The following is a 27,106-nucleotide window of genomic DNA, read 5'->3' on the forward strand; positions in this document are numbered from 1 at the left end:
CCTTTGCTCTGTTGTACTCCCCAAATCCATTATGAATTTGGCAATCCAAACCTGTTCCTTTGTGAAAATGTGTTTATACTGAATATCCTTCATAGGAAAGAAGTCAACAAAATAGAGAGAGTACAGAGGAGATTTACCAGAATGTTACCTGTGTTTCAGCACCTAAGTTACAGAGAAAGTTTGAACAAGTTAGGTCTTTATTCTTTGGAGGTAGAAGGTTGAGGGGGGACTAGATAGAGGTATTTAAAATTATGAGGAGTATAGATAGAGTTGATGTTGATAGGCTTTTTCCATTGAGAGTAGGGGAGATTCAAACAAGAGGACATGAGTTGAGAGTTAAGGGGCAAAAGTTTAAGGGTAACACGAAGGGGAACTCCTTTACTCAGAGAGTGGTAGCTGTGTGGAATGAGCTTCCGGTAGAAGTGGTAGAGGCAGGTTCAATTTTGTCATTTAAAAAAAAATTGGATGTGTATATGGACAGGAAAGGAATGGAGGGTTATGGGCTGAGTGCTGGTTGGTGGGACTAGGTGAGAGTAAGCATTCGGCATGGACTAGCAGGGCCGAGATGGCCTGCTTCTGTGCTGTAATTGTCATATGGTTATTACTTCAAAACTTCTTTCCAGTAGCTGATTCCCTTCTTGCGCTAAATCACTTCTCGTTATGGGATTAACGGAGGATTTAGCAAAATTAGTTCATGAACATTTTGTATTGGGGCATTATGGGCAAATGAAGGAAACAACAAACAAAACAGGGGCAATATCATTGCTTCAATGTTTTTCTACAGGCCTTCAAAGAATGAGAATGAGATAGTAGAGCAAATTCACGAGTGAGCTTCTATACACTGATTAGGTAACAGGCAGTAATGGAGTTGAATTACCTCCTCTTCAATCTGGGTAATAAGGCAGGAAGTCTCACACCATACTTGAGACAGTACTAATCAATATGGAAGATGGGCAACATGATGGAGAATGTAATTTTTGATGCATGGATATCAACTATTGGAAATGGCAATAAGGATCATAATCGTTTGAATTTCTAAATGCTAAGATGCATCATTGTTTCCCCAGAGAGATAGAAGTTCTCTTGATTGGCTTCTACATAATTTCACAAGCCTTGTAATCCTTGATCCTCCCTGTCAGTGTATGAAGATTAGGGCTCTCGGTGAGTTTTAGATGACGAAGTGGAAAGACGGGTTAGTAAGCTTGCAGATGATACCAAGGCTGGCAGTGCTGTAGGCATTGTAGAAGGTTGCGATAATGAGATATTGACAGTGCCGGGCTGAGAAGTGGATTTTTTCAGGGTAATTCTTACTTAATTATGCTCAGTGTACTATTCCCCAGTTGCCATTAGTCAGAAAACTATACCAGGCTCTCTCCATTAGAAAAGGCAATCTGATATTAATCAAATGTTATTTCCCCAAGGCAATTCTTATTAGTACACAATTATGCATAGATTAAGACACTGCTTTAAGATATTCTGTTTAGTAAATAGAAAGCCTCTTGCCACCAGCTTTTATGAACATCAAGACTGAAAGTTTACTAATAACTAGATGAAAAAAAGACAGCAAAGCCCACAGCATTGAAAAATGACTAGACCATGTGCTTGGAAGTTAAACAGAAAAGCTTGCTTTTGGAAATTATGATGTCAGAAGTCATATGCTAACATTTTAGTTCATTCATTTGGAAATGCCTTGAGACTTAAGGAACGAACTTCAATTGCAATATTTATTTAAGTATTTATAACATCATAGCATGCCCCCTATCTCTTTCTGTATTCTCTACTGCCCATCACGCGGGCAGCAATGAAGGTCCTCAATCTCCGGCGGGGTTCAGGCCTTCCTCCTTCATGTCAGTAGCTCAGTTTTCACTCCTGTCAGTCATGCAAGTCCCAGTGGAGTCTCAGGAATACCAGCACACTCCAATGTCGAAGGAATCTTCATTGCCATTTCCATAACAATTTTGTTTTACCAGTCAGGATCATTAGCCCTGAGCTGAACCCCCAAAACCTGGAGGACTGGTGGACCACTCTTAGTCTGGGCTCTACCCTTCGATCTGTTTGACATGAGTGACCCCACCAAGAGCAAAAGCATAAAGCCCTGACTCCAGCCAGCATAGCTGTCCGGGAGGTCATTGAGGCACACCAGCCTCCAAACCCTATGACAAGGTTGGGGCCCTCTTAGACGATGCCCTCTATGACATGTAAAAACTGAATTTGACAGCATAGATTTAAAATATTGTGTTTCAATGCACTTCAGCAAGAATACAAAATAATTAGACGAATGGAAAATAAAACTTGACAAGCAATTCTTTCAAAGGTTATGTGAAATGATACGTGCAAATTTATTAACCCATTCAATACTGATTGTAACAAGAATCTGATCACTTCTGAGAATCTATGCAATCAAGATTATGAAAATCCACAGATCCACAACTGTGATCCACAGTTGGATCAGTTTTAATATGAAGCAGGCTCCCAGTCCACAGAGACAGTAGTGACTGCTCATATTAATCATGTACCAAGGAATATGATCCAAGTCTTGGAAAACACACTTAAAGGCAAAAGGGTGTGTACATATATTTGCAAGTAACTATCTGTGGTTTTGAGAACATTCACAACTCCCTTCTCAACGAAAGCAACACCCAGCCAGCCATCTGCTGTAGGAAATGGATTACTACCCCGATCACTAACAGTGCAATCTCTACTGTAGTATGTTACATCAAGATAGCTATGTGATTGAACACCTCTGAGCAAAGTATTTCATCAACACAAACATCACCACTGCCCTCCTCTGGTTCTACACTCATACAATGATATTCTTGGCAGAAACATCAAATAATCAAATGTATTGAAATATATTAAGGTACGGCAATGCTAAAACATTTAGGTTACTGGAGATTTTAACAGAATACACCAATTAGCGTATCAAGCGGAATGTATGGATAAAAAAAGGTGTCCATTAGCATTTTGGATCAAAACCCAAAACCCTGCATCAGGGCTGATAAAGATTGTCAATATATAGCACTGTGGTAGGAGCGTCCAGGCCAATTGGAGATAGGTGGAAATAGTTGGGGAGAGACAGGTGGGCACACATGCTCACAAAGGATGGAATCAGCTGCCAAAGGAACAACCTTTAAGAGACACCTGGACAGCTGTATGGATTGGAAAAGTTTAAAAGGCTATGGGTTAATTGGGGCTAGCTTGGATGGGATACCTTGGTCAGCCAAAGGGCCTGTTTCCATGCTGGATAACTCTGTAACTATGAGGGCAGAGTTCAGTAGGTGACAGATGGAATCTGGGAGGAGGAAGGAATGGGGAACAACGAGAAAAGAAAGCTTGTTGGACAGGCGAGTGTGCGTGGGAGAGAACACTGCTAATGTGATAAATTCAATGTCCAGTTCTGAGTATCCAATACTGTTGACCTCCCGCACAAAAAATGAATCATCAATGAGATGCTGTGTGGTCCACACATGCAGGTTTAGTTTTAGACTGCATTAATTTTAGACTTATGCTATTTTTATATAATATTTTTTTCATTTTTCATTTTTAAAATCTTTTTATTGGTACATAATCTTCTACAGCTGTAAAATGATACAAAACTTCAACAAATTAATATGTATACAATTAACAGAGCTGAAGAAAAAAAGATAATTTTTTTTTAAAAAGATAAATTAATTATCCTTCTCGGCAAGGGCCATGCAGAGCAAGAAACCAAAACTACTATCAGATTAAAAGCTAAATTATAAGGACATTCAAATATTACAGTGTTCAAAGTACATTTATTATCAAAATATGTAAACATTACACAAACTTCAGATTTGTCTCCTCACAAGAAGCCCAAAAAAACCATCAAAATTGAGCAAGAGAGAGCGAGAGAGAAAGACAGAAAAAATGAATGGTGGTTTCCCATGATTTAATAGGAGAGTAATATTTAATACAAGTCAAAACCTAAAAGAAAAAGGTCATGCATATCAATTTCGCTTATTCTGAAAGCCATTAAAAGAACACTACACAAAAATGTTTTAAAAAAGTTTAACTAAACTATACATAGGAAAGCAGTGCACACTAGAGGATTAAATGTCAAAACAAATTAGCTTGAAATTACTTCCACAATGTCAAAACTGTGGCTTCTCTAACAGGCAATTGAATCTACATGAATAACTATAATTGCCCGTGCCCGTGCTTATTGCTTCATCATCTGAACTGCATTTCAAGGTTGGGAAGAAGAATGATCATACTATTTGTCTTTTTTTTTGAAAGCTTCAAATATTTGTTGTTAGATTAGGAATCATGATAAATAGGATCGTTGCAATTGCTCGGTTTAAATCTGGTGGTGTCACGCCACTGAAATGTAACACCACAGGTCCCTGAATTATTCATCTATGTCTGGACACATTCAAGCACTCATACAGAACTGTCAACAATGCTATCTAATTGATTCCTCCAAAGAAATTCCACCCTATTTTAAACAACTGATTTCCATAAGACTGAATCACTACTTTTACAGTGCGCGCTCAAATAAGTTAGTGGTAACTTGAGTAAAATGACTTGGTGACCCAGGGATGCCATGTCGCACAATACTGTGCACAAGTTCTGGCACATTTGTATAACTAGAGTGCCTAAGACTTTTGCACAGTACTGCAGTAATTTTATGTATTGCACTGTACTGCTGCCGCAAAAAAGAAACAACTTTCATGACATATGTTAGAGTTGATAAACTTGATTGTGATAAGGGTCTCCATTGTGGACTGAGAGTGGGAATGGGGCAGGGAGAGTGGAATCATGGTTGGGAAAAGGAAAAAAAGGGAAAGGAAGGGGGAGAAAGCGGGAAGCACCAGAGAGACATTCTGTAATGATCAATACACCAACTGTCTGGAATCAAATGACTTTGCCTGGCGTCTCAGGGATAGGTTTGCCTTCATCTGTGCCACCCTCTGCCCCTGGCTCTCCTTCTCTGCCACCTGTCCCACACCCCTCCACCCTTGCCATTCCCAGCTTCCTTTGCTCCCAACAGATTTACAAACTTGCTCTCTGCTCCACTTTGACATATACAGTGCTATGCAACAGTCTTTGCACCCTCGGTACATGTGCCTTAAGACTTTTGTACAGTAATATACTGGAGGATCAATCATGACCTCCAGCACTGTCTGTATGGAGCTCTGACATTCTTTGATTTGATGATGGCATTCGTTAATCTCGTGAGATCATGGATCGGCGCCTGGAAAGTCTTGCTTCAGTCTGTGTTGGTAGAGCAGCGTCCGTTGTGGCTGTAGAGGCCCGCACGGGAGTGACAGTCCCAGCTGCAGCGACTGCACTGGAAGGCGCTGTCCTCCAGTGTTGCCTTGGTACTGTTTTTTCGGCGAGTGCACTTTTCATCAGCAGCAGGCCTCAGCTCCTCTTCTCCTCTTTTTAGACCTCTGCATAGTTCCAGCCTCCAGCGAGACCGATCGCTTGCAATGTCCTCCCACCTCTCGACGTTCATGTTCAGTGACTTCATGTCTCTCTTGCAGACATCTTTGAAATGAAGATCGGGCCGCCCTTGTGCTCTTTTTTGTACAGTAATATGCTGTAGGATCAATCATGACCTCCAGCACTATCTGTATGGAGTTTTGACATTCTTCCATTACGTCTGTTCCCCCCACTGGTGCTCTGGTTCCCACCCACACTCCATAATGCGCAGGTTGGTATGTTAATGTTCTCTGTGAATTATCACCAGGAAGCAATTTATAGAAAATAGGTGTGACAGGGTCAGAGTGGAGTTGAGGGCCTGGGAGAGAGAAAATAAGGGGAAATAAATGGTGACTAGGGATCATTCCGAGTCAGCATGCAATCAATATGCACAGAGACATCCTTCCATGTTATTGGAAAAAACGAGAACCTGATATCTACTGAAAGTCACATTCAAGAATAAAAGTTCCTTGACATGGTGTGAGTCTCTTCCTTGTTTCAAAGGGGTTAATTAATTTCCACAAACTCTCAAGATGTTCTTCTTCACACTTACAAATTCAGCATTATTTTGACTAGCAGCCAACAACATTCAGAATCAATGTTTTTAATAATGAAATTAGTAAAATCAAATTTCATCTTGGCCATGCTTAATGAGTAAAATTGTTTTTGTTGTTTTCAGGTAACACATGTAAAATCAGAAATTATTTGTCCATGCCTCTTTCTTTAACAGTGAAATAGTCTATTATAAACATTAATAAATAATAACCTCACTCTTTCCCCCTTAGTTCATTTACCAGTTAGTTCGAATATCCAGTGCATATTCAGAATGTTACTTACCCAGAAACAGCAAAAGGTAGACAAATTTTAATTAATAATGCCAAAACAAACCACCCAATTCAGACTCAGGAATGAAGCTGAAACTCGCCTCAGGGAAAATAAATATTTCTAAACTACAACGTGGACAATTTAGATGTAGTCCTTATCTTCCTGTTAGTAATGAATGTTACCATGAAGATTGTGACTTCATTTTTTTATTACAAGTACAATCCTAAGTCAATCCACTTGGAAAAAAAAATTAAGACCATAAGATATAGGAGCAGAAGTGGGCCATTGGGCCCATCGAGTCTGCTCCGCCATTCAGTCATGGGCTGGTCCAATTCTTCCAGTCATCCCCACTCCCCTGCTTTCACCTCATACCCTTTGATGCCCTGGCTAATCAAGAAACTATCTATCTCTGCCTTAAATGCACCCAATGACTTGGCCTTCACAGCCACTCATGGCAACAAATTCCACAGCTTTACCACCCTCTGACTGAAGTTAATTCTCCACATCTCTGTTCTAAATGGACATCCTTCAATCCTGAAGTCATCCCCTCTTGTCCTAGACTCCCCACCATGGGTATTTTAAGGAGTTTCTGTGAACCACAGATAAACGTCTTGATATTAGATTGCATAGATCTGTATTCTTGTGCAATACTCATATGCACTATGATTCTGTGCAATGCCCAAACAACTTACTTACTTACTGCCCATTACAATGCAATGTAGCAATGAAGGTCCTCCATCCCTGTTGGTGTTCTAGGCTTCATCATCCCATCAATAGCTTCCTCTCGGTTTTCTCTACCGTCAGTCATGCAAGTCCGGGGTGGAGACCCAGGAATACCGACGCACTCAGATGTAGAAGGGTTCTTCACTGCTCTTTCCAAGTTGGGGTTGTTAGCCCTGAGCTGAACCCCCCCCCCCCCCCCGAAGCTGGAGAACCGGTGGACCACTCTTAGTTTGTCTTCTGCCCCCTGACTTTTTGGCATGGGCGACCCTACCAAGAGCCAAAGCATAGAGCTCTCTGGGTCAGTGAAGCACGCGAGCCTCCAATCCAAGACAAGCTTACGGTCCTCTCAGAGAAGGGCCCATTCAAACTACAATGAAAATGGAGCACAACTCTCTGGGTCAGCACAGCTCTCTGGGTCAGTGAAGCACGCGAGCCTCCAATCCAAGACAAGCTTACGGTCCTCTCAGAGAAGGGCCCATTCAAACTATAATGAAAATGGAGAACTAACTGCACATATGATAATGTGCAAAAGTTCTACTCTGGGCTCATTTCTGTGTAAAAGTGTAATGTAGGGTGGATTCCAGATGTGTATAATGGCACCCTAAGTGCAACAGATCTGAATAATCTTCCATTATTTACAGTGGCATTAGAGAGGCCTGTGCAGAATACAAGACACCACGCAATCACAGGCTTCTAACACCAATAAGAGGCCTCTATTCAAAAGCTTCAAAGTAATAAATATAGAGTAAATAATAACAGTAGTTAGGTTAATAAATTGAAACCCCAAATTAATTTGATTGGTCAAAGAATCCGAATGTAGAGCTGTGGATATTGTCTGCATGGATTTTAGTAAGGTGTTTGACAAGGTCTCTCATGGGAGGATCATCCAGAAGATTAAGATGCAAGGGATCCATGGTGAATTGGCCTTTTGGATTCAACCCACAGAAGACAGAGGGTAGTAGTTGCTGGATTGCTCGAGCTGGAGGTCTGCTGCTGTTTGTGATGTATGTGTGTGCAAGCGACCTGGATGAAAATGTAGATGGGTAGGTTTGCAGTTGATACAAAGATTGGCGGTGTTGTGGATAGCGTAGATATGTGACAAAGAGTACAGCAGGACATAGATCAGTTGCAGATATGGGCAGAGAATTTTCTCTGTGTGACTGTATGTTCACTGCTATCTTATATGATCGATATGTGCCTTCTGCTGTGCACCTTGGCTCCAGAGAAACACCATTTTGCTTGGCTGTATTCTTGGGTGTTCATGTATGGATGAACGACAACTAAACTTGAGCTTGAAGTGGCAGATGGAGTTTAACCCAGCCAGATGTGAAGTGTTGCACCTTGGTAGGTCAAATTTAAAGAGACAGTATACTGTTAAATCTAAGACCCTTTGCAGCACTGATGAGCACAGGGATCTTGGGATTCAAGACCATTGCTCACTGAAAGTGGCTACACTGACTGAAAGGGTGATTAAGGCAGAATATGGCATGGTTTACCTTTATTAGCTGAGCATTGAGCCCAAAAGTCAGGAAGTTATATTGCAGCTTTATAAAACTCTAGCTCGGCCACAACTGGAGTATTGCATACAGTTCTGGTCACCCATTACAAGAAGGACGTCGAGGCTTTGGACAGGCTGCTGCCTGGATTAGAGGACATGTACTATCACGAGAGAGTATACAAACCTGAGTTGTTTTCTCTGGAGTGGCAGAGACTGAGGAGATCTGATCAAGGTTTATAAGATTATGAGAGGCATAGATAGAGAGCAGAGGGGGTAAGTCCAAAGGAGGTTTGAGCAGCAAGTATTTTACACAGAGTGTGGTGTGGTGGGAATGCACTGCCCACGATGGTGGTGGAGGCAGATATACCTAGGGAATCCTAAGAGACGTTCATGAATGTGAGGGAAATGGCAGAAGGGATTAGTTTAGTTGGACTAATTTAATTGCTTCAGCAGAACATTGTGGAGAGTAGGCCTGTTCCTCTGCTCTACTGTACTATGTTCATACTCTTTATGTCTCAGGAAACTGTTGCAATGTTGAACACAATACTCCACAGGATGGCGGAAGTCAGTAGCAACATTAGATTGCAAATCGATCCATTACTGTCACAAGTACTGAGGTACGGTAAATAAATCTTGCTTTTCATGCCATCTATGCAGACCATTTCATTACAACAGAGCATTGAGGTAGTACAAGGGAAAACAATCATAGAATTCAGAATATAGTGGGGTACAGTTACACTGACAATCCAAAGTGGCCATTACAGGGTAGATCTGAGGCTAGGAGTCCTTTCTCATTTTATCTTTCAATAGTCTTATAACAGCAGGATGGAAGGTGTCCTTTATCCTGGTGGTGCACCTATTCAGGCCTTTGTACCTCCTGCCTGATGGAGGGGCGAGAAGAGAGAATAGCTAGAGTAGGTGGGGTCCTTGATTGTACTGACTGCTTTACCACAGCAACAAGGAATGTAAACAGCCATACAGAGGAGGCTGCTTCCTGTGATGGCCGCAACTCTCCGCATTTCTTGCGGTCTCAAGCACAGTAGTTGCCATACCAAGCTGTGATGCACCAAGATAAGATGCTTTCTCTGATATATCTATTTAAAAAATTGATAAAGGTTGACAGGGACAGACTAAATTTAGCCTCCTGGGGAAGTAGTTTTATTACTTCAGAGGTCTTGTCCAGGGCCCAGCATGCAAGTGCACTGCAACGGAGACTCAGCACAACATATAAAACTTTGATAAACTTCCAAAAGTGTGTAATAGGGAGTACATTGACTGGCTGCACCATAGCCTGGTATAGAAACACCAATGCCCTTGAATGGAAAATCCTAAAAAACTAGCAGATTCCGCCCGTTCTAACACAATTAGTGCATTGAGTACATACATCTACAAGGAGCCCTGTTGCAAGAAAGCAGCATCAGTCATCAGGGACCCCTACCACCCAGGACATGCTCTTTTCTCCCTGCTGCCATCAGGGAGAAGCTACAGGAGCCTCAGGACTCACATCACCAGGTTCAGGAACAGTTACTACCCCGTCAATCATCGGGTTCTTGAACCAGAGGAGATAACTTCACTCAATGTCACTTGCTCTATCACTGAAATGTTCCCACAACCAATGGACTCATTTTCAAGGACTCTTCCTCGCAGAAACTCAATATTTATTGCTTATTTATTATTTTTTTTATGAGTTTGTATAGTTTATTATCTTTTCCACACTGGTTGAATCCAGAAGACAGTGCGGTCTATCATTGATCCTGTTATGGTCAGTACTCTATAGATTTATTGAGCATGCCCGCAAGAAAGGGAACTTCAGGATTGTATATGGTGACATGTATGTAATTTGATATCTTGGTTGAACCAGGATATCCTATTGATGATGTTCACTTCTAGGAATTTGATGCTCTTAGTTCTCTCAAACTCAGCCTTGTTGAAGTAAACAAGGGAGCGTGCATCACCTCCTTTTCTCAAGACAATGACAACTCTCTTGTTTTTTTTTACCAACAGTGAGGGAAAAGTTGTATCCATGGCAACATGCCATTAGGCTCTCCATCTCCTTCCTGTGCTCTGACCTTGAAATACAGCCTACTAAGGTGTATCATCTACAGACTAATACTTCTGTCAACCTGAAGTTTATGGACAACAGCTCAGCGCTTAACACAATCATTCCTACAATTCTAATCAAAAGGCTCCAAAACCTAGGCCTCTATCTCCCTCTGCAACAGTATCCTCTATTTCCTATCCAGAGGACCAGAATCTGCACGGATTGGAAATAACGTCTCCACCTCGCAGATAATGAATGAATGAATTATCTTTATTGTCATTATACATAGGTATAATGAAACTCGGTTTGACTTCCTCTCAGGCAATTAAATAAAGCCGTAGATAAAAACAAGACAGTAATAGAAAAACAGTATTAAATAGATAAGCAGCAGAAAATAAGTTGCAGCAGCACCAGAATATCACAGTAATGCACAAAGTACCGTTAGTACAAGTATTTGAATCCTTGTGTGTGCTCACAGTTTCAGTCATTGTTCTGTGAGTCGTGTGATGGAGGCCACAGCTCTGGGGTAGAAGCTGGCGCACCTCGGGAATGTGTGCTTAGCCCACTGGTCTACTTTCTCCACAACCATGACTGTGTGGCTGAGCACAGCTCAAAGACCATCTACTAATTTGCCGACGACCCAACTATTGCTGGCAGGATTTCAGATGGTGACGAGAAGGTGAGATATATTCCCAGCATCCAGGGCATCTTCAAGGGTCAATGCCTCAAAAAATGTGGCATCCATCACCAAGGACCCATATCACCCAGACATGCTCTCTTCTCACTGCTACCATCAGGGAGGGGGTACTGAAGGCTGAAGGTACCCTCAATTATTCCGGAATAGCTTTTTCTTCTCTGCCATCAGATTTCTGAATGGACAGTGAACCCATGAACACAACCTCAATATTTTATTTTTCTCTTTTTGCACACTAAACTTTTAAATATATAATATGCCTACTGTAATTTAGTTTATTATGTATTGCAATGTACTGCTATCGCATAACAACATACTTCATGGCATATGCCTCTGACATTTATTTGGATTCTGAACTTGTAGATGGATTTGACCACAAAGTTGAGAGTGTATTGGGAATAGAATAGGGAACTAAGGACAGTGTGTTCTGAGCACTAAGTTCAGGATAATCATGGCAGAGGCTTTGCTGCCTATCCTTACTGACTGCGTGCTGTTGGCCAGGAAGTCAAGCACTCAGTTGTAAAGGACAAAGTCGAGTCCCAGATTGAGGAGTTTAGAAATGAGTTTGTTTGGAATTACAGGATTGAAAGGCAGTGCTGTAGTCAGTAAATAATACTCTAACATGGACACCTTTACTGTCTGGATGACCAGGGAGATAGCATCCGTGTGGACCAATTTTGGCAGCAAGTAGATTGCAGCAGGCCAAGGTTGCCTCGAAGGCTGGAGCTGAATTAGATAAATATTTCAAGGGAAGTATTTTCAGGGCTGTTGGGAAAGACGAGGCAATGGGATCATTCCATGCATGTTCTAACAAAGGCACAATGAACAGAAAAGCCTTCTATAGGAAATCTTTCAATGAAATTGGCATGCAACTAGTCAGGTAGCTTGCTAATAACGTAATTAAAATGAAGATAAATAACAGAGGTCTAGAATACGAGAGTAAGGGTGTGATGCTGAGGCTTTATAAAGTCACTGGTGAGGCCTCAGCTTGAGTATTGTGAACAGTTTTGGGCCCACTCATCTAAGAAATGATGTGTGGCCTTGGAGATGGTCCAGAGGAGGTTCACAAGGATGATTCCGGGAATGAAAGGGGTATCATACAAGGAATGTTTGATGGCCCCGAGTCTGTACTCTCTGGTATTCAGAAGGATGAGTGGAGGATCTCACTGAAACCTTTTGAATGTTGAAAGGCCTGATAGAGTAGATGTAGAAAGGATGTTTCCCATGGTGGGAGAGTTGAGGACAAGAGGGCACAGCCTCAAGGTAGAGGAACACCCTTTCGAAACAGAGATGCGGAGAAATTTCTTTAGCCAAAGGGTGGTGAATTATTGGGATTTGATGCCACATGCAGCTGTGGAGGCCAAGTCGTTGGGTGTATTTAAGGCAGAGATTGATAGGTTCTTGATTGGACATGGCATCAGAGGTCACAGGGAGAAGGCTGGGCTCTGGGATGGAGGAGGAGATAGTAAAAAAAGGATCAGTCATGATTGAATGGCAGAACAGACTCAATGGGCCAGATGACATAATCCTGCTCCTATGTCTTATGATCTTATGAATGCTCAAGCAGCCATTTTAATAGTGGTTCATAGTAACTGAATAAAAGTATTTTTTAATTTTTTATTTATTTGTTGGGATTCAGTGCAGAATAGGCTCTTCTGGCCCTTCGAACCATGCCAGCCAGCTATCCACTAATTTAGTTCCCACCTAATCACAGGACAGGACTAATCCTCTGCCTCAGAAGGAAGTGGAGGCCAATTCTCTGGATGCTTTCCAGAAAGAGTTAGATAGAGCTCTTAAATATAGTGGAGTCAAGGGATATGGGGAGAAGGCAGGAACGGGTTACTAACTGTGGATGATCAGCCATGATCACATTGAATGGCAATGCTGGCTCGAAGGGCCGAATAGCCTACTCCTGCACTTATTGTCTATTGACAATTCACAGTGACCAATTACCTCCGTCTTTGGGCTGTGGGAGAAAACTGGAGCACCTGGAGGAAACCCACACGGTCACAGGGAGAATGTAGAAACTCCTTACAAAAACCTAAGAACATTGTATAATGATAATGCACCACGGTAGTAGTTAATTAGCTAGTGGCCACAGGCATACAGTTACAGTACCAGACTGACCACCTACAACATCTTGAACCACAACTCTCAGAAAATTCTGATATTTATTATTTCTTGAGCGAGTTTAAGAAAAGTGACAATGACCTTCATGATAAGGAAACTTGCAATTTGTGATTTACACTTAAAGCTCAGCAAGAATGTAAAACAAGCTCTGTACTTATCAAATGAATGTTGTCACAGTCCCAAACATCAGGCCACGCCTGCTGGATCAATCATGGAAAGTCTTGTATAATTTATAGAGACCAAGAGATCTAGTTACAAGAGTTGCTCCATTGACTGATCAGGAAAGGGGGGTGGGGGGGGGGGGTTACTATTTTTCAACTAAATGCCCAGATTCCTCACACTGGAACACTGGGTACATTCTGTACCATCAGCAGTAGGGGGAACATTTATTGCCCGACCCCTCAAATGTACTAAAGATGATGCTGAACTTCTTCAAATACTGCGCTGAAGATATTCTAACAATATCGTCAGGTAGCAAATCCCAGTCAATTCCAGTGCATTGATTAAGGAATGCTGATCTACCCAGATTAGGATAATGTGCATTTTGGAGAGGAAACATTACCAATGCCAATGTACCCATGTGGCCACTCTGCCCTTCTTCTGGGTGGTAAGATCATAGTGCACTTTAGAGATGGTACACAATTGGGTTGGGAACGTACATATTGAGGAGGATGTAAATATTTGTTGCTTCAGCTGAAAACATTTACTTAATTCAATTTAGTATATTGCTCAGGATGTGGTCTCTACTTTGAGGAAATGAAAAACAAATACAACAACCACTTGACAGAACATCTCCTATCATCATCAAGCATATCCAAAGTTTCCACTTGCCCATCGCTTTATCTCTCCATACTATTTGCACTGTCCACGTGGTCGTCTGTGTCCAACACAGTCCCCAAAAGAAATCCACCTCACCCTGCGACTTGACACACTGCGGCCTTCTGGACTCAAGACTGAAGTCAACGGTTGCAGATCATTTCGAGCAGCTTTATTTCCGTCTCTCTACTGCTGGTAATTTTGATATCATCCATTTTCAATCTACTCCTCCCCCAGAAAAACCCTGTGCAATTGACCAGCCTTTAGCACCCCATTTCACCCCGCTCCTTCACCAGTTTTGTTACCTAATTGCCCCTGTCTTCTTCCACATTTGCACCCAGTGCTGAGGACAGGTCATCATCCCAAACTGAAGTCTCCATCTCTCTCTCTCTCCCTTTACTGCTTTATATGTTTAGTATACATAAGCAGCATCTTCAGTTTTCAATACATACTTTCCCTATACTCCTCCCTGCTCTCTCAGCAATTTGAAATTAGGTGTCCCTCATTTTTCATAATTCTAATGTTCTGAAATGTTAAGATTGTTTCTCTCTCATCTTGTCTACTAGTCATTCCTATCAATAGTCAACGAGAGATAGATTTATTGAGGACAAGGTTAAATGTCTTTCCTTTATTTTGATTCACTGACTGACTACTTCAAAGCCAGACCAAACTCAAAGTCGATGTCTGGTGAATATCAGTCATGAAGAATGCCTGAGGTGTCTCCCACTCTGAGTACATTCTTGTCCTTGCTATCCCAGTGCTTCTGCGACATGCCTTTCAACATGCAATAGCACCATTTCATCAGCTGAGGCAGGGCAATGGTGCTAATCTGCAGGAAATTTCCTTGGGCAGGTATGACTTGATGAAACTTCAAGGTATCCAGAGCACCCCTCTCCCCACCTAATGGATGCCACCATGCCACAGCTTGGGCCTGAAGGCATAGGCCAGGGACGGAGATGTTGAAAGAGCTGGGCTGAGGAGGATGCCTTCCATGCATATATATGCCTTCTCCACGACCCTGTCATGGTTTGGAGGCCTGCATGCCTCAATGACCTGGAGAGCTACGTTGGCTGGAGTCAGGGCTTTATGCCTCGGCTCTTGGCAGGGTCCCCATGCCAAAAAGGTCAAAAGGCAGAGGCCAGATGAAGAGTAGTCCATCGATCCTCCAGGGTCGGAGGTTCAGCTCGGACTTACAACCCTGACTGGTCAAACAGAACTGTTACTGAAACAGCAGTGAAGTTTCCTTCTACATCCATGCGTGACAGCATCCGAGTCTCCAACCAGAACTTGCATGACTGGCAGTAAACCAGGAGGAAGCTGCTGACATAATGATAGAAGCCGTCTATGCCGCCAGGGATGGAGGACATTCACTGTTGCCCTAAACGACAGCGGCGTAATAAGCAAAAGAAGAATACAGATCTCCATGAGGAGCCTGGGATGTTGGTTAAAAGGTACAGTTCTATTAATATGACTGTCAATTGCTGATCTGCCTTCCCAACTGTACACAAAGATGACTTGGCAAGGTCTATTTTTGTTTATTTTGTTATGCAATTTATGTATAATTTATGTTAACTTAAAATTTATAGAATCTACATGCATATTTGTCATGTTTATGATTTACTGTGCTGCAGCTGAAAAAAACAATTTTTAATGCATTTACAACCTGGCTAATATGCCCATGACAATAAACTTGCACAATTGGTGGTTAGTCAGCCTTTGTTATTTATAGTTTTTAATAAATTCTATTGCATTTATTTTCCTGTAAACCCCTGCAAGAAAATTAATCTCAAGGTAGAATATTTTGGCATACACATACTTTGGTAATAAATTTAAATTAAATTTGAAATCTAACATCCTGGTCAATGCTGGTCTATCAAACCGTATTCTCATTGTTGATGTCATTCAATCAGAGCTTTTAGGCTATTTCTAAACGGAACTGGACTGGATTGGAATGCAATTCTATCTGAGTTTTTAGACTCTTTCTAAACAGATTTGGAATGCAACCAATCACTGAGCAGGAACAGAAGAGAGCCGTCTTTACACGGGTTCACACTCAGTATTTAAAAGGCAGCGTTTCATTGCAGTTTTTCGGAGTTGGACTGCAGCCAATCACTGATTCATTAGAAAGGATGGATAAAAATAAGGCAGTCGCAAGCGGAGCAGCCACTGTTGAGAGTGGGCCAGTGTTGGAGCGGTAGGTTCCCATTTTCCTTCATTCCTCGACTGTTAGAGCACAGTCAGTGCAGTGAGAATGGCTCCAGGGGCAGTGTTGTGTTCTGGAAGTGAGATGTGGATATCCTGGGAGAACCCCCCCCCCCCCCCCCGCCTCCCAGATAACCAGGTCCACTGAGCTACAACTCCTCAGAGAAAGTATTGAGGAACTGGAGTTGCAGCTCGATGGCCTTCAGCTCCTATGGGAGAATGAGGAAGGGATAGGAGATACAGGAAGGCAGTCACCCCAGGTTGCAGAAGGCAGATAACAGGGTTACTGTCAGGAGAAGGGAGGGAAATGGGAGGCCACTTTAGAGTCACCCTGTGGCCATTCCCCTCAATAATTAGGATACCACTTTGGACACTGTTGAGGGGGATGACCCACCAGGGGGTGAGTGGGGGGGGGGGGGGGGGAAGCACAGTGACAGGGTCTCTGGTACTGAGTCTAGTGCTGTGGCTCAGAAAAGCAGAGAGGTGAAGAGAACTGCAGTGTTGATAGGAGATTCCTTAGTCACAGAAACAGACACAAGGTTCTGTGGGCACAATAGAGACTCCCGGATGGTATGTTGCCTCCCTGGTGCCAAGATCAGGGATGTCTCAGATTGGGTCCATGGCTTTCTCAAGGGCGAGAGTGAGCAGACAGAAGTTTTGGTACATATTGGCACCAATTGCATAGGTAGAAAAGGTAAGGAGGTCCTGAAGAGAGATTTTAGGGAGCTAGGTAGAAAGCTGAGAAACAGGACCATCACGGTAGTAATCTCTGGATTGCTGCCCATGCCACATGCCAGTGAGGGCAAGAATAGAATGACTTGGCAAGTGAATGCATGCTAAGAATGCAGCAGGGAACAGGGGTTCAGATTTATGGATCCTTGGGATCTCTTCCAGGAAAGGTATGGCCTGTAGAATAGGGACAGGTTACACCTGAACCCGAGGGGGGTCCCATATCCTTGTAGGCAGGTTGGCTAGAGTTGTTTGGGTGGGTTTAAACTAATTTGGCAGTGGGATGGGAACCGGAGTGATAGTGCTGAAGATGAGGCAGTTGGGTTACAAATTGGCAATGTGTAGTGAGATGCCCCAGCAAAGAGAGGCTGATGATAGGGCAAAGTTGCAGTCAACAGGATCAGTAGCAGCGTAAAAGGCAGACAAAAATCAAAATGGGCGAATACAGGACAGAAGGTGTTATATTTGAATGCATGTAATATACATAATAAGGTAGATGAATTTGAAGCACGGTTACAGATTGGCAGTTATGATGTTGTGGGCATCACTGAATCGTGGCTGAAAGAAGATTATGGCTGGGAGCTTAATCTCCAAGGACAGACCATGTACTGTATTGAAAACACAGGCAGGTAGGCAGGGGAGGGTGGCGTGGCTCTGTTGGTAAAAAAAATGAAACCAAATCCTTAGAAAGAGGTGACATAGGATCAGAAGGTGTTGAATCACAGATAGAGCTAAGGAAATGCAAGGGTAAAAAGATCCTGATGGGAGTTATATACAGACCCCCAAAACAGCAGTAAAGATGTGATCTACAAATTACATTGGGAAATAGAAAAGGCATGTCAAAGGGCAATATCACAGTAGGCACAAGGGATTTCACTTATGCAGGTAGATTGGAAAAATCAGGTTGGTGTTGGATCCTGGGGGGGGAGGGGAGAGGCATTTCTAGAAGCCCACGAGATGCCTTTTTAAGAGCAGCTCAATGGTTGAGCCCACTAGGGGATCAGCTATTCTGGATTTGGTGTTGTGCAATAAGCTGGAACTGAATAGAGAGCTTAAAGTAAAGGAACCCTGAGGGGCAAGTGATCATGATATGATCGAATTCACCCTGAGAGAAGCAAAAGTCAGATGTATCAGTATTACAGTAGAGTATTACAAAGGCCTGAGAGAAGAGCTGGCTAACATTGATTGAAGCTCTACACTGGCAGGGATGACAGCACAGCAGCAATGGCTGGAATCTCTGGGAGCAATTCAGAAGGTGCAGGATACATACATACATCCCAAAGAGAAAGAAGCACTCTAAGGAGAGATAGACACATCTATGGCTAACAAGTCAAACTGAACACAAAAGGCAAACAGAGGGCACATAATAGAGCAAAAATTAGTAGGAAGGCAGAGGATTGGGAAGCTTTTTAAAAAAAACAACAGAAGGTAACTTAAAAAGTCATAAACAAGTTAAAAATAGAATAGAAAGATAAGTTAGCCAATAATATTAAAGAGCATACCAAAAGTTTCTTCAGATATATAAAGTGTAAAAGAAAGGCAAGAATAAATATCAGACCGCTGGAAAACAATGCAGGAGGATAGTAATGGGGGACAAGGAAATTGCAGATGAACGGAATAAGCATTTTGCATCAGTCTTCACTGTGGAAGACACCAGCAGTACGGTGACAGTCTGAGAGTGTCAGAATGCAGAAGTGCATGAACTTGACATTATCACACTGAAGGTTCTTAGGAAGCTGAAAAGGTCTGAAAGTCGATAAATCACCTGGGCTGGATGGTATACATTCCTGGGTTCTGAACAGGTTGGCTGAAGAGATTGTGGAAGAATTAGTAACGATCTTTCAAGAATAAATTGATTCTGGCATGGTTCCAGAAGAACGGAAAATTGCAAATGTCACTCCACTCTTTCAAGAAGGGAGAGAGGCAAAAAAGGGAAATTATAGGCCAGTTAGTCTGACCTCAGTGGTCGGGAAGACGTTGGGGTTGATTGTTAAGGATGTGGTTTTCGGGTACTTGGTACTTGATAAAATAGACCATAGTCAGCATGGCTTCCTTTGTCTGACAGATCTGTTGGAATTCTTTGAAGAGGTAACAAGCAAGATAAACAAAGGAGATTCAATAGATGTTGTGCTGCTGCTTAACAAGAGTCCATGGTAGCACATGGGAAGTATTAGCACAGACAAAGCATTGGCTGATTGGCAGGAGGCAAAGACTGGGAATAAAGGGAGCCTTTTCTGGTCAGCAGCCGGTGACTTGCAGTGTTAAAAAGGGGTCTGTGTTGGGATTGGTTGTTTCTACGTTATATGTCATGATTTGGATGATGAAATTTGATGGTTTTGTGGCCAAGTTTGCAAATAGGTGGAGGGAAAGGTAGTTTTAGGAAGTAGAGAGGCTACAGAAGGATTTAAACAGATTAGGAGAATGGGCAAAGAAGTGTCAGATGGAATACAGTGTCAGAAAATGTATGGTCATGCACTTCAATAGAAGTAAAAGCATAGACTATTTTCTAAATGGAGAGAAAATTTAAAAATCTGAGGTGCAAAGGGACTTGGGAATACTCTTGCAGGATTCCTTAAAGGTTAATTTGCAGGTTGAAGTAGGCAAGTGTGATGTCAGCATTCATTTCGAGCAGACTAGAATATAAAAGCAAGCATGTTACATTGAGGCTTTACAAGGCACTGGTGAGGCCTCACTTGTAAGAGCAGTTTTAAGCCCCTTATCTAAGGAAGGATAAGCTGACAATGGAGATGGTTCAAAGGAAGTTCAGAAAAATGATTCTAGGATAGAAAGGCTTTTCAAACAAGGAACATTTGATGGCTGTGAGCCCGGAATTCAGAAGAATGAGTGGTGACCTCATTGAAACCTATCAAATGTTGTAAGGCCTCAATAGAATGGATTTGGAGAAGATGTTTCCTATGGTGGGAGAGTCTAAACCAGAAGATACAGCCTCAGAACGGAGGGGTGTCCTTTTAGAACGCAGATGAGGGGGAACTTCTTTAGCCAAAGAGTGGTGAATCTATTGATTGCCACAGGTGGCTGTGGAGGCCAAGTTGTTGGTTATATTGAAGACAAAGGTTGACAGATTCTTGATTGGTCAGGCCATGATGAAATGGAGAAGCAGACTTGATCAGCCAAATGGCCTAATTCTGCTCCTATATCTTATGGTCTCATGGTCTAATAAAGAGCCAACTGCAATACCATCTCTTTAACTGGATTCACATAAATCGTCCACGTACCCTTCTCAGTTTCAGGGCGTCCAAAATACTTCCTGTACCTAACAAAGTAACCACTAGTGTTTGTTTGTAGTCTTCCGCTGCTGTAGCCCAACCACTTCAACATTCAACATATTGTGCATTCAAAGATGCTCTTCAGCACAGCACTGTTGTAATACAGTTATTTGAGTTACTGTCACCTTCCTGTCAACTTGAACCAGTCTAGCCATTCCCCCATTAACAAGGTCCTTTCGCCCACAGAAACTCTGTTCACGATATGTGTTTTCGTTTTTCCAAACATTCTCTATAAACTCTACAAACTGTTGTGTGGAAAAAAAATCCCAGGAAACATGCAGTTTCTGAAATACTTAAACCACTGTGGTAGACTGGCACTAACGATTATTCCACAGTCAAATTCACCTGCATCACATTTCTCCCCCATTCTGATGTTTGTTCTGAACAACAACTGAACATGTCTGCATGATTTTAAGCATTGTTGCTGCCTCACAATTGGCCGATTAGATATAATTAGAGATTAGATATCAGGAGTACAAGTGTACCTAATAAATGTATAACTTCTGGAGTAACAATTAAATTTCAAAGTTAGCATATATATGTCACCATACACAACCTTGAGATTCATTTTCTTGCAGGCATACTCAATAAGTCTGTACACATATTCAGTTGGATATTACCTCAAGCATATGGCAATAATTAGATAATCTACTTTTAACAGTATTTGGTAGAATGGTAATATTGCCACTGATTTGAAACAAAGAGTGCATCTGCTTAACACCTCTGACTGTACAACCATTCCTCAATAATTCTGTATATTCAAGCCTTCATAGAAGGACAAGCCATCAATCCTTGAGCATTGACGGTTGTCAAAAATAATTGTGAGGGGTTAGGATTTCATTCAAAGGACTGAAAGCTCAAAATTAAGCCACAATTCTTTCTTGACAAAATGGAGGCACGTAGCCCTATTTCCATTAATTAACCAAAACTTCCAAGGAGCTTATTGTGACTAGACTTCTTCCCCCTTTCCAAACAGGGTTTAGAAGTTGAAGTAAGTTTTGTGACAACATAAAGCACATTTGCAGAAGAAATCCAATTTTAAAAAAAGACAGTACGTTTTAATCTTGTTCAAATAGTCCTGTTTGGTACGTTGCCAACTTATTCAGATTGCCTATTTATCTGCAATGAGCCTCGAATCATCAAAAGTTGATCAAACAATGTAAACATTGCCTTTGTCCTTTTCAAAGACCTGGAATTCAAATGATTACTTTGTGCTCCCTGACATACGAATTTAAAATTGGCTTCTAAGCAGCTTTGAGAGATTACCTCTGTGTAATACCAGCGGGACTTCTAGTTGCTTAAACACATAAATGTCATTACTGGTAATCATGCAGTTGTGGTTATTCTAATTGCATCTATTTTCTATCCAACTAAGTATTATAAGATCTATGATCTCTCACTACAGTGGCAGAATAGACTTTCAGTAGCTCAGAACTCAAGACATTAATTTCAGATGAATTTTACTACTTTACCATTCATTCCTTATCAGATCACGTTTCAAGTAATTTGTGAAAGGGTTAGTCAGAACATGAAACTAATATTTGTTCAGTGATTAAATGTAATTTCCTTTCTACAGGAAAAGAAGAAATTGAAGTAAGGGCTTCAATTTTGATTTTTCAGGTAAAAGTTCAAGTAATGTGAAGTTCTGCCTCAGTGGTTAATATTCAAAGCAACTACACATTCTCCACAATTACTATCATCACAGAAGTAAATCTGCATTGTGCTACTGTGACCTTATCAGAAGCTTAAGTACAAGATTCACAATGACTGGTGCTTTATTCTTTCGAACATGCTCATCAGAGATCAACAGAAAATTTTCTGATGTAAAAGGCATGCAAGTGGCATCTTTCAACTCATAACGGGTCCCTGATCCGCAACATTAACTGTTTTCAGGAAGGGACCCGGATCAGAATTTGGAAAAGCAAGGGCTTACTAGGTATAATCAGCATTGTTTTGTGCAGGGGAGGTTCCGTCACACAAATATGATTGAATTTTTTTTAAATAACTAAGTTAAATGATGAACATAGGGCTGTGGAAGTTGCCTATGTAGACTTTAGTAAAACACTTGAAAAGGTCGCTAATGGTGGGCTGGTCCAGATGATTAAGTCACATGGATGTTCGTATATTGGTTAAAACAAAGGTGTTTTTCTGGCTGGATCTCTGTGACTAGTAGTATTTTTCAAGGATTAGTGCTTAGACCTCTGTTGTTTGCAATATAGATTAATGATCTGGATGGAACTACAAGTGATCTGATTAGTAACACAAAAATTGCAGGGGTTGTGAATAACCCGCAAGGTTATCAAAGGATTCAGCAGCAGGATCTAGATGAGCTGGAAACTTGGACAGAGTGGGTGGAACTGAATCCAGGCAAGTGTGAGAATAAGCATTTTGAGGAGCACCAATGCCAGAGGGACGCATACATTCAACGGCAGAACATTTAGGAGTATTGATGTACGGAATGATTCTGGGGTGCAAGTCCACTGTTCCCTGAAAGTAAGCACACAAGTGGATAGGGCGATGAAGGAGGTGCCTGCCTTCATCATTCAGGGTGTGAAGTACAAGTTGGGACGACACGGTGCAGCTGTGGAAACCTTTTGTTAGACTACATTTGGAGTTCTGTGTGCAGTTCAGCTTGCCACATAATGGGGGGGGGGGGGGAACGAAGAGTGCTTTGGAGAGAACGCAGAAGAGGTCCACTAGAATGTTGCCTGGATCAGAGCGTAATAGCTATCAGCAGAAGTTGGACAAGGTGGACTGTGTTCTCCAAAGCACCTGAGCCTCAGGGACAACTTTATATTAATATGTATATACAATAAGAGACATAGACAAGGTTGATAGTAAGAATCTCTTGCCCCAACCCCACCCAGTGCCGAAATATCAAATTCTTGATAATAGGGGTTTAAGATGGGTGGGGGGGGGGGGGGGTGAAACATAAAGGAGATTTACATGGCAAGTTTTTTTTTTATTAGTTTTTCAAAACATTTTACAAATTAAAAACCCCAAATCCCAATGAGGAACATCAAAACAGTGCAAAATTAAGCATACAATAACAATATGCTACAAAGGAAGAGAATTTAGCAAAAAAAAGCACCTGAATTAAAGACAAGTAAGCTTAGTGTCCTCCCCAAGCCCCACAACACAAGAAAAAACAGCAGCAACTCCAGACCAACCACAACACAATATAGAGAGTATAAGTCAGGACAGCCAAACTCCCAGACTGTGAATACACTCAGCAACAGAGGGTAATAATGCCTTCTACCAGAAAAAAAAGGAGCTGAAAGCAAGGGACCGAAAAGAAAAAAAAACCCTAGTCAAGAGGAAGGTTATGAAAGTACTCGATAAAAGGTCCCCAGACCTTATGGAACTTTAGATCCGAATTGAGAACTGAATAATTAATTTTTTCGAGGTCCAAACAGGCCATGATGTCGTTAAGCCATTAAGCATGAGTGGGCGGGGCAACATCTCTCCATCTGAGGAGGATCAAGCGTCTAGCCAGGAGAGAGGCAAAGGATAATATTCGGCATTTGGTTGGACCCAGACATAAATCTGTCTCGCCCCAAAAACCAAACAGAGCAATTAAGGGGTTTGGTTCTAGGTGCTGATTCAGAATACACGATAACGTAGTGAAGACTTCTTTCCAGAATTTCTCCAAGCTAGGACAGAACCAGTACATATGGATGAGAGAGGCCATGCCCCTCTTGCATTTATCACAGAGCGGACTAACGCTAGGGTAGAATCGAGATAATTTAGATTTAGACAAATGGGCTCTATGAACAATCTTAAACTGTAAAAGGCAGTGGCGAGCACAAAGAGAGGTTGAGTTAACCAATTTGAGAACTGAATCCCAGCTCCCCTCAGATAAGGAGATATTTAAATCCTGCTCCCAGGCCATTTTGATTTTATCCATGGGGGCCCGTCGTAAGGCTGCTAGTTTATCTCGGATGATTGATATTAAGCCTTTACCTAGTGGATTCATGGAAAGAAATAGGTCCATAGCATTTTTCACAGGCATTTCAGGAAAGTTAGGAATTAAAGGAGCAATAAAGTGTCAGATTTGGAGATATCTGAAAAAATGAGCATTAGGCAGATTGAACTTAACAGAGAGCTGCTGAAAAGAAGCGAAGCGATTATCAATGAAAAGATCTTCAAAATGTCTAATGCCCTTCCTATACCAAACATGGAATGCTGAATCGTATGTAGTAGGTAAAAAAAAGGTGATTATGAACAATAGGGCTGGAAATGGAAAACCCCTGGAAACCATAGCATTTCCTGATCTGAGCCCATATACGCAAAGTGTGTCTAACAAGAGAATTAGCTATTGATCTGGGCAGACTACTAGGGAGTGCAGAGCCAAGAAGTGCAGAGATAGATAATTCTTTAGTGGAGCTCAGCTCCAGCAGGTTTTTTTTTAAAACGCAGAGTGGTAGGTGTGTAGAATAACCTACTGAGGAGGTAGAATCAGATATGACAGTAATGTTTAAAAGGCATTTAGGCAGACACACGAATAGGCAGAAGATGGAGGGATGCTGATCACGTGCAGCAAGTGGCTTTGTTTAGAATAGCCCAAACAGCTTGTCTACTCTACATTCTATGAATTTGCTGCAGATGTGTCTGGTTTATTTGAATCTCTCACTCGTTTTCTTTTACACTGTGCTGCTAAAGCATTAATCAATTCCAGTTCTCGCAAATACTGCAGAATAACTACCACACAGCAAACCCGTTTCATGGCTCCTTGCAGGGAAGGCAAACCTCAAAGTATGCCGTGTGCATACTTTGATAATAAATGTACTTTGAGTCTTTGAAGACAATATCTCAACCTAATGTCAGGGTGACACAGTGCTGGTAATAGAGCCATTGTTTGGCAGCCCCAGCAAACCAGATTATGTAATAACCCTGTTAATGTTCCTAACTGTTCTTGAACACATAGCTGTGGGTTTCTTCAACCACTACAGGTAATGTAGTGAAAGTACTCCTAACAATAGTGTAGGATTTGCTGTTCTAGGCTTTTAACCAAAGAACAATGCAAGATCTCTAAATTTAGCTTTTTAACTACAAATTAACTTTTTAACTGCAAGCACGCATTTGGGCCTACTCAATATTCTTCAGAATGTTGTTTGCATAATTCGTGTGTATGCTTTTTTTCTCCTTTCTCTTGCACATTGGGCGTTGCTCTTTTTTTCTTGAATTGGGTTCTTCCGGGTTTCTTGCTTTGTGTAAAGAAACAAATCTCAAGATTGTATAATTTATGCATTCTTTGACGATACGTGCACTTTGAAGAATGTCTATATTTGTCCAAGTTACGATGGCTGTCCACGTAGCTGCAGACTTTTCTCTTTATGGAAGTCCTTGACTTGGGATGTATCAACAAAGAAACTTCAAGATTTGCATGTGCACACATCCAGGTGGGAAGAATATTGTTTGCTTTGGTTAACAGTATGCATAGCAAGCAAGGCTTCACCCTGAATGGTTTACTGTATTACAGAGCTACTCACGTGGAAAGTATTCCATCATACTGCACGCTTATGTTGCAGCTGATGGAAGTGTTTTTAAAGTCAGGCAGTGAACCATTCACTAAGGAACTACCAACTTCTTGCCTTCTGTGGTCACCAAGGCACTTGTGTGGCTGGTTTTACTGAGTTTCTACTGCATGTCAGATACAACACAAATTCACAGAACTAAAGCTTAAGAAAGTAAGGGCAGCAACAGGTAACTCAGCTCTTCAAGTACTCCCCACCATTCAATATGATTATGGCTGATATGCCCAAGGACTCATCTCCCTTTTTGTGCCAGATTTCCCAATTCCCTGCTCTTCCTCCTTCATTATCCACAATTATCTACCTTCCACAACTCACCAAAAAAAGTAATTCCTACTTATGTCAGTTTTACCCCAATTTTGTCTCTACATTTCCTTATTCAGATTCTCGCACAGTTGGAAATACTTCAACATCTAACCTGTTGTGCCACTTACTGTTCTTACGAGGGGTGATTGATAAGTTTGTGCCCTGAGTAGAAGGAGTCAATTTTAGAAAACCTAGCACATTTTTTTTCAGCATAGTCCCCTCCTACATTTACACACTTAGTCCAGCGGTTGTGGAGCATACAGATCCCTTCTTTGTAGAAGTTGGCATCTTGGACCTCCAGAAAGTGGTCCATGGCAGGGATGATTGATAGGTTCGTGGCCTAACATAGAAGGAGATGAGTTATAACAACTCTTGTTACATGCACATACAGTTCAGCTTTCTGAGTGGTCATGCAGAAAATTTGAAGTTAATAACTTCTGTGGTATTTCTGTTTCAGATAATTGAAAATTGCAAGTAAGCACTGTCTGAGAAAATGGACAATATTGGCCTTCGTGCTGTCATCCGCTACCTCAGTCTCAAGGGCTCATCGCGCAAGGAGGTCCACGCGGACATGGTGGCAACGCTAGGGGAGGGTGAAAAATAAATGTGCTAAGTATTCTAAAATTGACTCCTACCTTAGGCCATGAACGTTATAATCACCCCTCATATACATTTCAGTTAGATCACCCTTCATTTATGTATTTTTTCAAACTCCAAGGAATATAGATTTAATTTCTTTAAAAGGTTGACACTCTCATCAAGGACCAGGAGAGTTACCTGGATGCTGTGTTTCAGGAGGCAGTTACACTGCTTCAGATTCCTCCGGTGTTAAAGGAGAAGGTGTGACTGCAAGTAAGGCAGGTAATGAATTGGAAG

General features: G+C 41.7%; 1 protein-coding gene across 1 annotated transcript in view; it reads right to left on the reverse strand.

The window, feature by feature from the left end:
- aacs (acetoacetyl-CoA synthetase) overlaps positions 1 to 27,106 on the reverse strand; it is a 158,535-nt gene that overhangs the window by 115,061 nt on the left and 16,368 nt on the right. The window lies entirely within an intron of this gene.

The sequence above is a fragment of the Hypanus sabinus genome, chromosome 13, assembly GCF_030144855.1.
Source record: "Hypanus sabinus isolate sHypSab1 chromosome 13, sHypSab1.hap1, whole genome shotgun sequence".
NCBI lineage: Eukaryota > Metazoa > Chordata > Chondrichthyes > Myliobatiformes > Dasyatidae > Hypanus > Hypanus sabinus.